The sequence below is a fragment of the Oncorhynchus kisutch genome, linkage group LG11 (genome assembly GCF_002021735.2).
Source record: "Oncorhynchus kisutch isolate 150728-3 linkage group LG11, Okis_V2, whole genome shotgun sequence".
Lineage (NCBI taxonomy): Eukaryota > Metazoa > Chordata > Actinopteri > Salmoniformes > Salmonidae > Oncorhynchus > Oncorhynchus kisutch.
The window spans coordinates 84,156,251-84,172,708 of record NC_034184.2 but is presented as its reverse complement, the minus strand read 5'-3'; positions in this window follow the sequence as shown (position 1 = coordinate 84,172,708).

The window sequence follows — 16,458 nt, the reverse complement described above, 5'->3', positions numbered from 1 at the left end:
TTGGGGACAAAGAGTTGTTCTATTAAACAAAGACCCAGGTTGGGGACAAAGAGTTGTTCTAATAAACAAAGACCCAGGTTGGTTACAAAGAGTTGTTCTATTAAACAAAGACACAGGTTGGGGACAAAGTGTTGTTCTATTAAACAAAGACCCAGGTTGGGGACAAAGAGTTGTTCTAATAAACAAAGACCCAGGTTGGTTACAAAGAGTTGTTCTATTAAACAAAGACACAGGTTGGGGACAAAGAGTTGTTCTATTAAACAAAGACCCAGGTTGGGGACAAAGAGTTGTTCTATTAAACAAAGACCCAGGTTGGTTACAAAGAGTTGTTTTATTAAACAAAGACACAGGTTGGGGACAAAGAGTTGTTCTATTAAACAAAGACCCAGGTTGGGGACAGAGTGTTGTTCTAGTCCTAATAAACAAAGACCCAGGTTGGGGACAAAGAGTTGTTCTATTAAACAAAGACCCAGGTTGCGGACAATGAGTTGTTCTATTAAACAAAGACCCAGGTTGGGGACAAAGAGTTGTTCTATTAAACAAAGACCCAGGTTGGGGACAAAGAGTTGTTCTAGTCCTAATAAACAAAGACCCAGGTTGGGGACAAAGAGTTGTTCTATTGAACAAAGACCCAGGTTGGGGACAAAGATTTGTCCTAATCCTAATAAACAAAGATCCAGGTTGGGGACAAAGTGTTGTTCTATAAAACAAAGTCCCAGGATGGGGACAAAGAGTTGTTCTATTAAACAAAGACCCAGGTTGGGGACAAAGAGTTGTTCTAGTCCTATTAAACAAAGAAACAGGTTGGGGACAAAGAGTTGTCCTAGTCCTAATAAACAAAGACCCAGGTTGGGGACAAAGTGTTGTCCTATTGAACAAAGACCCAGGTTGGGGACAAAGAGATGTTCTAGTCCTAATAAACAAAGACCCAGGTTGGGGACAAAGAGTTGTTCTATTAAACAAAGACCCAGGTTGGGGACAAAGAGTTGTTCTAATAAACAAAGACCCAGGTTGGTTACAAAGAGTTGTTCTATTAAACAAAGACACAGGTTGGGGACAAAGTGTTGTTCTATTAAACAAAGACCCAGGTTGGGGACAAAGAGTTGTTCTATTAAACAAAGACCCAGGTTGGGGACAAAGAGTTGTTCTAATAAACAAAGACCCAGGTTGGTTACAAAGAGTTGTTCTATTAAACAAAGACACAGGTTGGGGACAAAGAGTTGTTCTATTAAACAAAGACCCAGGTTGGGGACAAAGAGTTGTTCTATTAAACAAAGACCCAGGTTGGTTACAAAGAGTTGTTTTATTAAACAAAGACACAGGTTGGGGACAAAGAGTTGTTCTATTAAACAAAGACCCAGGTTGGGGACAGAGTGTTGTTCTAGTCCTAATAAACAAAGACCCAGGTTGGGGACAAAGAGTTGTTCTATTAAACAAAGACCCAGGTTGGGGACAATGAGTTGTTCTATTAAACAAAGACCCAGGTTGGGGACAAAGAGTTGTTCTATTAAACAAGGACCCAGGTTGGGGACAAAGAGTTGTTCTAGTCCTAATAAACAAAGACCCAGGTTGGGGACAAAGAGTTGTTCTATTGAACAAAGACCCAGGTTGGGGACAAAGAGTTGTCCTAGTCCTAATAAACAAAGACCCAGGTTAGGGACAAAGAGTTGTCCTAATCCTAATAAACAAAGACCCAGGTTGGGGACAAAGAGTTGTCCTAATCCTAATGAACAAAGACCCAGGTTGGGGACAAAGAGTTGTTCTATTAAACAAAGTCCCAGGTTGGGAACAAATAGTTGCTCTAGTCCTATTGAACAAAGACCCAGGTTGGGGACAAAGAGATGTTCTAGTCCTAATAAACAAAGACCCAGGTTGGGGACAAAGAGTTGTTCTAGTCCTATTGAACAAAGACCCAGGTTAGGGACCAAGAGTTGTTCTAATAAACAAAGACCCGGGTTGGGGTCAAAGAGTTGTTGTAGTCCTAATAAACAAAGACCCAGGTTGGGGTCTAAGAGTTGTTCTAGTCCTAATAAACAAAGACCCAGGTTGGGGACCAAGAGTTGTTCTATTAAACAAAGACCCAGGTTGGGGACAAAGTGTTGTTCTAGTCCTAATAAACAAAGACCCAGGTTGGGGACAAAGAGTTGTTCTATTAAACAAAGACCCAGGTTGGGGACAAAGAGTTGTTCTATTAAACAAAGACCCAGGTTGGTTACAAAGAGTTGTTTTATTAAACAAAGACACAGGTTGGGGACAAAGAGTTGTTCTATTAAACAAAGACCCAGGTTGGGGACAAAGTGTTGTTCTAGTCCTAATAAACAAAGACCCAGGTTGGGGACAAAGAGTTGTTCTATTAAACAAAGACCCAGGTTGGGGACAATGAGTTGTTCTATTGAACAAAGATCCAGGTTGGGGACAAAGAGTTGTTCTATTAAACAAAGACCCAGGTTGGGGACAAAGTGTTGTTCTAGTCCTAATAAACAAAGACCCAGGTTGGGGACAAAGGGTTGTTCTATTGAACAAAGACCCAGGTTGGGGACAAAGAGTTGTCCTAGTCCTAATAAACAAAGACCCAGGTTAGGGACAAAGAGTTGTCCTAATCCTAATGAACAAAGACCCAGGTTGGGGACAAAGTGTTGTTCTATTAAACAAAGTCCCAGGATGGGGACAAAGAGTTGTTCTAGTCCTAATAAACAAAGACCCAGGTTGGGTTCAAAGAGTTGTTCTAATAAACAAAGACCCAGGTTGGGGACGAAGAGTTGTTCTAGTCCTATTAAACAAAGAAACCGGTTGGGGACAAAGAGTTGTCCTAATAAACAAAGACCCAGGTTGGGGACAAAGAGTTTTTCTTGTCCTAATAAACAAAGACCCAGGTTGGGGACAAAGAGTTGTTCTAGTCCTATTAAACAAAGTCCCAGGTTGGGGTCAAAGAGTTGTTCTATTAAACAAAGACCCAGGTTGGGGACAAAGAGTTGTTCTATTGAACAAAGACCCAGGTTGGGGACAAAGAGTTGTTCTATTGAACAAAGACCCAGGTTGGGGACAAAGAGTTGTTCTAATAAACAAAGACCCAGGTTTGGGACAAAGAGTTGTTCTAGTCCTATTAAACAAAGAAACAGGTTGGGGACAAAGAGTTGTCCTAATAAACAAAGACCCAGGTTGGGGACAAAGATATGTTCTAGTCCTAATAAACAAAGACCCAGGTTGGGGACAAAGAGTTGTTCTAGTCATATTAAACAAAGTCCCAGGTTGGGGTCAAAGAGTTGTTCTATTAAACAAAGACCCAGGTTGGGGACAAAGAGTTGTTCTAATAAACAAAGACCCAGGTTGGTTACAAAGAGTTGTTCGATTAAACAAAGACACAGGTTGGGGACAAAGAGTTGTTCTATTAAACAAAGACCCAGGTTGGGGACAAAGAGTTGTTCTATTAAACAAAGACCCAGGTTGGTTACAAAGAGTTGTTCTATTAAACAAAGACACAGGTTGGGGACAAAGAGTTGTTCTAGTCCTAATAAACAAAGACCCAGGTTGGGGACAAAGAGTTGTTCTATTGAACAAAGACCCAGGTTGGGGACAATGAGTTGTTCTATTAAACAAAGACCCAGGTTGGGGACAAAGAGTTGTTCTATTAAACAAAGACCCAGGTTGGGGACAAAGAGTTGTTCTAGTCCTAATAAACAAAGACCCAGGTTGGGGACAAAGAGTTGTTCTATTGAACAAAGACCCAGGTTGGGGACAAAGAGTTGTCCTAGTCCTAATAAACAAAGACCCAGGTTAGGGACAAAGAGTTGTCCTAATCCTAATAAACAAAGACCCAGGTTGGGGACAAAGAGTTGTCCTAATTCTAATGAACAAAGACCCAGGTGGGGGACAAAGTGTTGTTCTATTAAACAAAGTCCCAGGATGGGGACAAAGAGTTGTTCTAGTCCTAATAAACAAAGACCCAGGTTGGGTTCAAAGAGTTGTTCTAATAAACAAAGACCCAGGTTGGGGACGAAGAGTTGTTCTAGTCCTATTAAACAAAGAAACCGGTTGGGGACAAAGAGTTGTCCTAATAAACAAAGACCCAGGTTGGGGACAAAGAGTTGTTCTTGTCCTAATAAACAAAGACCCAGGTTGGGGACAAAGAGTTGTTCTAGTCCTATTAAACAAAGAAACCGGTTGGGGACAAAGAGTTGTCCTAATAAACAAAGACCCAGGTTGGGGACAAAGAGTTGTTCTGGTCCTAATAAACAAAGACCCAGGTTGGGGACAAAGAGTTATTCTAGCCCTAATAAACAAAGACCCAGGTTGGGGACAAAGAGTTGTTCTATTAAACAAAGTCCCAGGTTGGGGACAAAGAGTTGTTCTAGTCCTAATAAACAAAGACCCAGGTTAGGGACAAAGAGTTGTCCTAATCCTAATAAACAAAGACCCAGGTTGGGGACAAAGAGTTGTCCTAATCCTAATAAACAAAGACCCAGGTTGGGGACAAAGTGTTGTTCTATTAAACAAAGTCCCAGGATGGGGACAAAGAGTTGTTCTATTAAACAAAGTCCCAGGTTGGGAACAAATAGTTGTTCTAGTCCTATTGAACAAAGACCCAGGTTGGGGACCAAGAGTTGTTCTAGTCCTACTGAACAAAGACCCAGGTTGGGGTCAAAGAGTTGTTCTAGTCCTATTGAACAAAGACCCAGGTTGGGGACCAAGAGTTGTTCTAGTCCTATTGAACAAAGACCCAGGTTGGGGTCAAAGAGTTGTTCTAGTCCTATTGAACAAAGACCCAGGTTGGGGACCAAGAGCTGTTCTAGTCCTATTGAACAAAGACCCAGGTTGGGGTCAAAGAGTTGTTCTATTAAACAAAGTCCCAGGATGGGGACAAAGAGTTGTTATATTAAACAAAGACCCAGGTTGGGGACAAATTGTTGTCCTAGTCCTAATAAACAAAGACCCAGGTTGGGGACAAAGAGTTGTTCTAGTCCTATTGAACAAAGACCCAGTTTGGGTTCAAATAGTTGTTCGAGTCCTATTAAACAAAGAAACAGGTTGGGGACAAAGAGTTGACCTAGTCCTAATAAACAAAGACCCAGGTTGGGGACAAAGTGTTGTCCTAATCCTAATGAACAAAGACCCAGGTTGGGGACAAAGTGTTGTTCTATTAAACAAAGTCCCAGGATGGGGACAAAGAGTTTATCTAGTCCTAATAAACAAAGACCCAGGTTGGGTTCAAAGAGTTGTTCTAATAAACAAAGACCCAGGTTGGGGACGAAGAGTTGTTCTAGTCCTATTAAACAAAGAAACCGGTTGGGGACAAAGAGTTGTCCTAATAAACAAAGACCCAGGTTGGGGACAAAGAGTTGTTCTTGTCCTAATAAACAAAGACCCAGGTTGGGGACAAAGAGTTGTTCTAGTCCTATTAAACAAAGTCCCAGGTTGGGGTCAAAGAGTTGTTCTATTAAACAAAGACCCAGGTTGGGGACAAAGAGTTGTTCTATTGAACAAAGACCCAGGTTGGGGACAAAGAGTTGTTCTATTAAACAAAGACCCAGGTTGGGGACAAAGTGTTGTTCTAGTCCTAATAAACAAAGACCCAGGTTGGGGTCAAAGAGTTGTTCTAATAAACAAAGACCCAGGTTGGGGACAAAGAGTTGTTCTAGTCCTATTAAACAAAGAAACCGGTTGGGGACAAAGAGTTGTCCTAATAAACAAAGACCCAGGTTGGGGGACAAAGAGTTGTTCTAGTCCTAATAAACAAAGACCCAGGTTGGGGACAAAGAGTTGTTCTAGTCCTATTAAACAAAGTCCCTGGTTGGGGTCAAAGAGTTGTTCTATTAAACAAAGACCCAGGTTGGGGACAAAGTGTTGTTATATTAAACAAAGACCCAGGTTGGGGACAAATTGTTGTCCTAGTCCTAATAAACAAAGACCCAGGTTGGGGACAAAGAGTTGTTCTAGTCCTATTGAACAAAGACCCAGTTTGGGTTCAAATAGTTGTTCGAGTCCTATTAAACAAAGAAACAGGTTGGGGACAAAGAGTTGACCTAGTCCTAATAAACAAAGACCCAGGTTGGGGACAAAGTGTTGTCCTAATCCTAATGAACAAAGACCCAGGTTGGGGACAAAGTGTTGTTCTATTAAACAAAGTCCCAGGATGGGGACAAAGAGTTTATCTAGTCCTAATAAACAAAGACCCAGGTTGGGTTCAAAGAGTTGTTCTAATAAACAAAGACCCAGGTTGGGGACGAAGAGTTGTTCTAGTCCTATTAAACAAAGAAACCGGTTGGGGACAAAGAGTTGTCCTAATAAACAAAGACCCAGGTTGGGGACAAAGAGTTGTTCTTGTCCTAATAAACAAAGACCCAGGTTGGGGACAAAGAGTTGTTCTAGTCCTATTAAACAAAGTCCCAGGTTGGGGTCAAAGAGTTGTTCTATTAAACAAAGACCCAGGTTGGGGACAAAGAGTTGTTCTATTGAACAAAGACCCAGGTTGGGGACAAAGAGTTGTTCTATTAAACAAAGACCCAGGTTGGGGACAAAGTGTTGTTCTAGTCCTAATAAACAAAGACCCAGGTTGGGGTCAAAGAGTTGTTCTAATAAACAAAGACCCAGGTTGGGGACAAAGAGTTGTTCTAGTCCTATTAAACAAAGAAACCGGTTGGGGACAAAGAGTTGTCCTAATAAACAAAGACCCAGGTTGGGGGACAAAGAGTTGTTCTAGTCCTAATAAACAAAGACCCAGGTTGGGGACAAAGAGTTGTTCTAGTCCTATTAAACAAAGTCCCTGGTTGGGGTCAAAGAGTTGTTCTATTAAACAAAGACCCAGGTTGGGGACAAAGTGTTGTTCTAGTCCTAATAAACAAAGACCCAGGTTGGGGACAAAGAGTTGTTCTATTAAACAAAGACCCAGGTTGGGGACAAAGAGTTGTTCTGGTCCTAATAAACAAAGACCCAGGTTGGGGACAAAGAGTTATTCTAGCCCTAATAAACAAAGACCCAGGTTGGGGACAAAGAGTTGTTCTATTAAACAAAGTCCCAGGTTGGGGACAAAGAGTTGTTCTAGTCCTAATAAACAAAGACCCAGGTTAGGGACAAAGAGTTGTCCTAATCCTAATAAACAAAGACCCAGGTTGGGGACAAAGTGTTGTTCTATTAAACAAAGTCCCAGGTTGGGAACAAATAGTTGTTCTAGTCCTATTGAACAAAGACCCAGGTTGGGGACCAAGAGTTGTTCTAGTCCTACTGAACAAAGACCCAGGTTGGGGTCAAAGAGTTGTTCTAGTCCTATTGAACAAAGACCCAGGTTGGGGACCAAGAGTTGTTCTAGTCCTATTGAACAAAGACCCAGGTTGGGGTCAAAGATTTGTTCTAGTCCTATTGAACAAAGACCCAGGTTGGGGACCAAGAGCTGTTCTAGTCCTATTGAACAAAGACCCAGTTTGGGTTCAAAGAGTTGTTCTAGTCCTATTGAACAAAGTCCCAGGATGGGGACAAAGAGTTGTTATATTAAACAAAGACCCAGGTTGGGGACAAATTGTTGTCCTAGTCCTAATAAACAAAGACCCAGGTTGGGGACAAAGAGTTGTTCTAGTCCTATTGAACAAAGACCCAGTTTGGGTTCAAATAGTTGTTCTAGTCCTATTAAACAAAGAAACAGGTTGGGGACAAAGAGTTGTCCTAGTCCTAATAAACAAAGACCCAGGTTGGGGACAAAGTGTTGTTCTATTAAACAAAGTCCCAGGTTGGGGACAAAGAGTTGTTCAATTAAACAAAGTCCCAGGTTGGGGACAAAGTGTTGTTCTATTAAACAAAGTCCCAGGTTGGGAACAAAGAGTTATTCTAGTCCATTTGAACAAAGACCCAGGTTGGGGTCAAAGAGTTGTTCTAGTCCTATTGAACAAAGACCCAGGTTGGGGACCAAGAGTTGTTCTAGTCCTATTGAACAAAGACCCAGGTTGGGGACCAAGAGTTGTTCTAGTCCTATTGAACAAAGACCCAGGTTGGGGTCAAAGAGTTGTTCTATTAAACAAAGACCCAGGTTGGGGACAAAGAGTTGTTCTAGTCCTATTAAACAAAGACCCAGGTTGGGGACCAAGAGTTGTTCTAGTCCTATCGAACAGTTCAGGATCATTATTGGATATATTTCTTGTTATTTTGTAATATTACAACCAGACTGAAATATTCATTTCTTGTAGATGAATAAAATACATGTTATGTCAATATCAACTCTAAAGAGGTGTAGGCGTGACAAGAAACAGTGGTGGGATTAGGAAGATTTACCTTCGATCTACTTTTGTTTTTTGAACATGGTGATGTTATCGTAGCGCAGACGAGCCAGAAAGGAAGTACAGCTGAGACAGCTGGCAGTACCACATCAAATCAGAACAATACGGAAGCTCTCTGGAATCCAATCCAGAGGAGGGAGAGCTGGGTTCCTCACCTGGAGGATTCACATGTTTACTGAAGATCTGAAGTGGGAACTGACACACATGTTTTACTTACTTGCTTAATTACGTAGACCGTTGAATTCCTTGTGGAAAATAGCTAGGCATTCAATGAACCACAACCGCTTCCAACCCCGTTTGTCCTGTTTCATTCGTTCCATTGAATGTATGCTTGGGGGAGGCAGGGTAGCCTAGTGGTTAGAGTGTAGAGGCGGCAGGGTAGCCTAGTGGTTAGAGCGTTGGACTAGTAACCGAGAGGTTGCAAGTTCGAATCCCCGAGTTGACAAGGTACAAATCTGCCGTTCTGCCCCTGAACATCCAGTTAACCCACTGTTCCTAGGCTGTCATTGAAATTAAGAATTTGTTCTTAACTGACTTGCCTAGTAAAATAAAGGTAAAATTAAAAATTATCCCTAGAGATGCTTACCAATCCTTGTCTAAATTGACTGACTGTATCCTGGTCAGGTTCGCTTGTCCTTGATGTGCTAAACCCAAACTAAGTGTTTGATTGCACATATAAAACATGTCAAAACTCTAATTAGGGGTTAGGGTTAGAAGGATAGAGAAATGGCCTGCCAAACTAAAAGCTATACCTGACAATACTGACTGAACTAGCCAATGATTTGTAAACTAGAAAAATACATAAAAATACATAAAGATAACAGCATTCATCTAATGATGTTGAAGAGAGATACAGATTACTGGAACACAAACAGTTGAAAGAGAACACAGCAGCAACATAACCAGGAGTGGAATACACCCCCCCCCCCAAAATACTCAATGAAATTAAAGCCTTTCCTGAACTAACTTGCAGTACTGATAGCTAATTAATTGAGGAATATTGTACTTACTATTTCTGTGCAATGTGCTTGTCCCTCCTAGCTATTTTAAGATGAACTGACTGTAAGTCGCTCTGGATAAGAGTGTCTGTTAAACAAAGTGTTGTCCTAGTCCTAATAAACAAAGTACTGTAAGTCGCTCTGGATAAGAGTGTCTGTTAAACAAAGTGTTGTCCTAGTCCTAATAAACAAAGTACTGTAAGTCGCTCTGGATAAGAGTGTCTGTTAAACAAAGTGTTGTCCTAGTCCTAATTTACAAAGTACTGTAAGTCGCTCTGGATAAGAGTGTCTGTTAAATGACTCAAATGTCAATGAAAATGAGAGTGAGGATGCTTGGTCTCCTTGTTAAGATTATATAGATCCATACGTGAAGGATCTGCTGGTTTCTGCAGTATTATGCCTGAGCAGGCAACATTATACGTGATATTAATTTAGTTATTCATGAGTTTCATGAACTGTGAAGCTCAAATTTGCTGCATGGCAATGTGTTTAATAGTCCCTATGAGCAGTTCTGAGGCCTCCCTATTATCCCTGCTGCCGTGGAAACCAAACAACCCATCAATTTCAAACACCATCTCTGTTTTTCTAATTCTTCTCACACTCTAATTGAAACAATGAACACCCAACAACTTGATTGATGTGTGGGTAACACTGGGTACAATTAGCCCACCGAACATTCACATAGAACCATCAATCAAAAGCGGGGCTTAAGAATTCTGTGAACCAGGATATCTGGAAAACCTGGGAATTTATTGAAAGTTCCCAGACTTTTGCTACCCTAATCAAAAGCACAATTCAACTTCGATGGATGAAACATGACTCCCCCCTGCCCAGTTTACATCATCATAAAACAACTGGACACATCAATGCTGCTTTCGCAAGATGAGCTCTCCTATTGAACTGAGCCAATCATGGCTTTTCCTAGCCTTTTGGGGGCCCTAAGCTAAAATTAAAAAACATTTTGTGGCCCCCCTACTGACGGAGGAGATAAAACAAAGAGTTTAGAGTTAATTTCCTGCATTCTGCCATGGTGGACAGAGAAAATGTGTTAGTTTTAAAGCATGTCTAATATAATTCAACATATTTTGCCATGGGGCGAAGAGAAGATATTTGTATAACTGATTTTATGCAATTCTATTAATTTTGCCATGGGGTGGATAGTTCTTTTGTTGTCGCAGTTTTACAGGTAATTTCCTGCAACATAAAACAAATGGCATAGGGTTGAATTTTTTATTTTGTTTAAAACGAATTTCCTGCAATTCTACACATGACTTACACTGCGTTCGGAAAGAATTCGTACCCCTTGACAAATAGGGAGGCATGTAGTATTTGGTTAACAGTCGTGGAAAAGAGGCTTCCCCTGGCCGCTCCACACATCTGCTGTTCTTTTGGCCTTATTTATTGTGAGATGCTCTGGAGGTTTTTCAACAACATGTGGATATGTTTCTACTTTCACACGTTATTCAGTGGAGAGAACACAAAGCTTACAGCCAGAGCTGATACACTGCCTTCAGAAACTATTCATGTCTCTTGACTTATTACACATTTTGTTGTGTTACAGCCTGAATTGATTAAAAATATCATTTGTGTCCTTTCCCATCTACACACAATACCCCATAATGCTCTCGTTCCCAAGATGGAGTAGCAGTAGGTCGTCCTGTCCTGTCGTGTCCCTGTATATATCGTTTAGCTATCTAGCTAAACCGCAACCTCGGATTACTTCTGGCTAGCGTTTCCACCCACTTAGCTTGAAGCTAGCCCGGCCGTAGCACCTGTGCTACCACCGTAGCATACTCCTGAGCTACAATACCCGGGCCCACGACCGGTCTCACGACCGGTCTACCGATGTCATCGCATGAGGAGGAATAAACAGACTCACCCCATCGCGACGTCCCCCAAAGGCTAACTCTCTAGCCCTCGCTATCTCCCTGCTTGCTAATTCGGCCTGCTAACTGCTAGCTTGTCCAGCTCCGGCCCGCTAACTGCTACCTTGTCTAGCCCGGGCCTACAAACTGTTAGCTTGTTAGCACAGGCCTGCTAACCGCCTGAATCGCCGCGTCTCAAACGCTCACCGGACCCATATTTACTTTCTATCTCTTTTGACTTTTAATTTGTTTATACCTTCCGGAAACCTGCCTCACCCAATGTGATACGGAATCGTTATTATTTTTTATTTATTTTTAGAACACACTCAAGAACCTCCAGAAGCTAACCAGCTAACTAGCTACAAGCTATTTAGTCATTGTTAGACTTTTTTTTTACCTGGATAACACTCGCCAGGCCAGCTTCCCTGCCCCATCCACCGCTGCCCCCTGGACACTGATCTCTTGGCTACATAGCTGATGCACGCTGGACTGTCCATTAATCACGGTACTCCATTCTGCTTGTTTGTTCTATCTGTTGGCCCCGTTGCCTAGTCTACGCCATTTTAACTGCTGTTGTTGTGCTAGCTGATTAGCTGTTGTCTCACCTACTGTTTTAGCTAGCTTTCCCAATTCAACACCTGTGATTACTGTATGCCTCGCTGTATGTCTCTCTCAAATGTCAATATGCCTTGTATACTGTTGTTCAGGTTAGTTATCATTGTTTTAGTTCACAATGGAGCCCCTAGTTCCTCTCTTCACGCCCCTGATAACTCCTTTGTCCCACCTCCCACACATGCGGTGACCTCACCCATTACTACCAGCATGTCCAGAGATACAACCTCCCTCATCATCACCCAGTGCCTGGGCTTACCTCCGTTGTACCCGCACCCCACCATACCCCTGTCTGCGCATTATGCCCTGAATATATTCTACCATGCCCAGAAACCTGCTCCTCTTATTCTCTGTCCCCAACGCTCTAGGCGACCAGTTTTGATAGCCTTTAGCCGCACCCTCATACTACTCCTTCTCTGTTCCGCGGGTGATGTGGAGGTAAACCCAGGCCCTGCATGTCCCCAGGCACCCTCATTTGTTGACTTCTGTGATCGAAAAAGCCTTGGTTTCATGCATGTCAACATCAGAAGCCTCCTCCCTAAGTTTGTTTTACTCACTGCTTTAGCACACTCTGCTAACCCTGATGTCCTTGCTGTGTCTGAATCCTGGCTCAGGAAGGCCACCAAAAATTCAGAGATTTCCATACCCAACTATAACATCTTCCGCCAAGATAGAACTGCCAAAGGGGGCGGAGTTGCAGTTTACTGCAGAGATAGCCTGCAAAGTAATGTCATACTTTCCAGGTCCATACCCAAACAGTTCGAACTACTAATTTTGAAAATTACTCTCTCCAGAAATAAGTCTCTCACGGTTGCCGCCTGCTACCGACCCCCCTCAGCTCCCAGCTGTGCCCTGGACACCATTTGTGAATTGTTCGCCCCCCATCTAGCTTCAGAGTTTGTTCTGTTAGGTGACCTAAACTGGGATATGCTTAACACCTCGCCAGTCCTACAATCTAAGCTAGATGCCCTCAATCTCACACAAATCATCAAGGAACCCACCAGGTACAACCCTAACTCTGTAAACAAGGGCACCCTCATAGACGTCATCCTGACCAACTGGCCCTCCAAATACACCTCCGCTGTCTTCAACCAGGATCTCAGCGATCACTGCCTCATTGCCTGTATCCGCTACGGAGCCGCAGTCAAACGACCACCCCTCATCACTGTCAAACGCTCCCTAAAACACTTCTGTGAGCAGGCCTTTCTAATCGACCTGGCCCGGGTATCCTGGAAGGACATTGACCTCATCCCGTCAGTTGAGGATGCCTGGTCATTCTTTAAAAGTAACTTCCTCACCATTTTAGATAAGCATGCTCCGTTCAAAAAATGCAGAACTAAGAACAGATACAGCCCTTGGTTCACCCCAGACCTGACTGCCCTTGACCAGCACAAAAACATCCTGTGGCGGACTGCAATAGCATCGAATAGTCCCCGTGATATGCAACTGTTCAGGGAAGTCCGGAACCAATACACGCAGTCAGTCAGGAAAGCTAAGGCCAGCTTCTTCAGGCAGAAGTTTGCATCCTGTAGCTCCAACTCCAAAAAGTTCTGGGACACCGTGAAGTCCATGGAGAACAAGAGCACCTCCTCCCAGCTGCCCACTGCACTGAGGCTAGGTAACACGGTCACCACTGATAAATCCATGATTATCGAAAACTTCAATAAGCATTTCTCAACGGCTGGCCATGCCTTCCGCCTGGCTACTTCAACCTCGGCCAACAGCTCCGCCCCCCCCGCAGCTCCTCGCCCAAGCCTCTCCAGGTTCTCCTTTAACCAAATCCAGATAGCAGATGTTCTGAAAGAGCTGCAAAACCTGGACCCGTACAAATCAGCTGGGCTTGACAATCTGGACCCTCTATTTCTGAAACTATCTGCCACCATTGTCGCAACCCCTTTTACCAGCCTGTTCAACCTCTCTTTCATATCGTCTGAGATCCCCAAGGATTGGAAAGCTGCCGCAGTCATCCCCCTCTTCAAAGGGGGAGACACCCTGGACCCAAACTGTTACAGACCTATATCCATCCTGCCCTGCCTATCTAAGGTCTTCGAAAGCCAAGTCAACAAACAGGTCACTGACCATCTCGAATCCCACCGCACCTTCTCCGCTGTGCAATCTGGTTTCCGAGCCGGTCATGGGTGCACCTCAGCCACACTCAAGGTACTCAACGATATCATAACCGCCATCGATAAAAGACAGTACTGTGCAGCCGTCTTCATCGACCTTGCCAAGGCTTTCGACTCTGTCAATCACCATATTCTTATCGGCAGACTCAGGAGCCTCGGTTTTTCGGATGACTGCCTTGCCTGGTTCACCAATTACTTTGCAGACAGAGTTCAGTGCGTCAAATCGGAGGGCATGCTGTCTGGTCCTCTGGCAGTCTCTATGGGGGTGCCACAGGGTTCAATTCTCGGGCCGACTCTTTTCTCTGTGTATATCAATGATGTTGCTCTTGCTGCGGGCGATTCCCTGATCCACCTCTACGCAGACGACACCATTCTATATACCTTCGGCCCGTCTTTGGACACTGTGCTATCTAACCTCCAAACAAGCTTCAATGCCATACAACACTCCTTCCGTGGCCTCCAACTGCTCTTAAACGCTAGTAAAACCAAATGCATGCTTTTCAACCGGTCGCTGCCTGCACCCGCATGCCCGACTAGCATCACCACCCTAGAATATGTGGACGTCTATAAGTACCTAGGTGTCTGGCTAGACTGCAAACTCTCCTTCCAGACTCATATCAAACATCTCCAATCGAAAATCAAATCAAGAGTCGGCTTTCTATTCCGCAACAAAGGCTCCTTCACTCACGCCGCCAAGCTTACCCTAGTAAAACGGACTATCCTACCGATCCTCGACTTCGGCGATGTCATCTACAAAATGGCTTCCAACACTCTACTCAGCAAACTGGATGCAGTCTATCACAGTGCCATCCGTTTCATCACTAAAGCACCTTATACCACCCACCACTGCGACTTGTATGCTCTAGTCGGCTGGCCCTCGCTACATATTCGTCGCCAGACCCACTGGCTCCAGGTCATCTACAAGTCCATGCTAGGTAAAGCTCCGCCTTATCTCAGCTCACTGGTCACGATGGCAACACCCATCCGTAGCACGCGCTCCAGCAGGTGTATCTCACTGATCATCCCTAAAGCCAACACCTCATTTGGCCGCCTTTCGTTCCAGTACTCTGCTGCCTGTGACTGGAACGAATTGCAAAAATCGCTGAAGTTGGAGACTTTTATCTCCCTCACCAACTTCAAACATCAGCTATCTGAGCAGCTAACCGATCGCTGCAGCTGTACATAGTCTATTGGTAAATAGCCCACCCTTTTTCACCTACCTCATCCCCATACTGTTTTTAATTATTTACTTTTCTGCTCTTTTGCACACCAATATCTCTACCTGTACATGACCATCTGATCATTCATCACTCCAGTGTTAATCTGCAAAATTGTAATTATTTGCCTACCTCCTCATGCCTTTTGCACACATTGTATATAGACTCCCCCTTTGGTTTCTACTGTGTTATTGACTTGTTAATTGTTTACTCCATGTGTAACTCTTTGTTGTCTGCTCACACTGCTATGCTTTATCTTGGCCAGGTCGCAGTTGCAAATGAGAACTTGTTCTCAACTAGCCTACCTGGTTAAATAAAGGTGTTCTCAACTAGCCTACCTGGTTAAATAAAGGTGTTCTCAACTAGCCTACCTGGTTAAATAAAGGTGAAATAAAAAATAAAAAAACAAGTTGAAAACATGTGTTAGAACTGTTCACAAATGTATTGAAAATGAAATAGAGAAATATTTAACTCTAAAAAGTATTTACACCTTGGAGTCAATCATTTGTAGAATGACCTTTGGCAGTGTTTACAGCAGTGAGTCTTTCTGGGTACGTCTCTAAGAGTTTTGCACTAGATTGTGCAACATTTTCCCATTGTTCTTTTTAAAATTCTTCAAACTCTGTCATATTGGTTGTTGATCATTGCTAGACAAACATTTTCAGGTATTGCCATAGATTTGGCCTTGTGTTTTAGTATATTGTCCTGCTGAAATATGAATTAATCCTCTACGATTTTGCCTGTGCTTAGTGTTATTCTACTTCTTTTTTTATCCTGGAAAAGTCCCCAGTCCGTAACCATAACAAACATAACCATAACATGATGAAGCCCCCACTATGATTGAAAATATGGATTTTGATACTTAGTAAAGTGTTGTATTGGATTTGTCTCAAACATAACACTTTGTTTTAAAGACAAAAAGATAATTGCTTTGCCACATTTTTTTTGCAGTATTACTTTAGTGCCTTATGTTAGTGCCTGCTTTGGAATACTGTTCTTCTGTACAGACTTCCTTCTCTTCATGTTGTCATGTAGGTTAATATTGTGGAGTAATTACAATGTTGTTGAACCATCCTCAGTGTTCTCCTATCACAGCCATTAAACTCTGTGACTGTTTTAAAGTCTCGATTGGCCTTATTGTTAAATCCCTGAGCGGTTTCCTTCCTCTCCGGCAACTGAGTTAGGAAGAACGTCGGTATCTTTCTAGTGACTGAGTGTATTGCCACACCATTCAAAGTGACTGGGTGTATTGTATTGATCCTATAAACTGACATACCATTCAAAGTGTAATTAAGATTTGACCATGCTCAAAGGGATATTCAATGTCTGTTTTTTTTATTTGATATATATATACACACACACATATATATATATATATA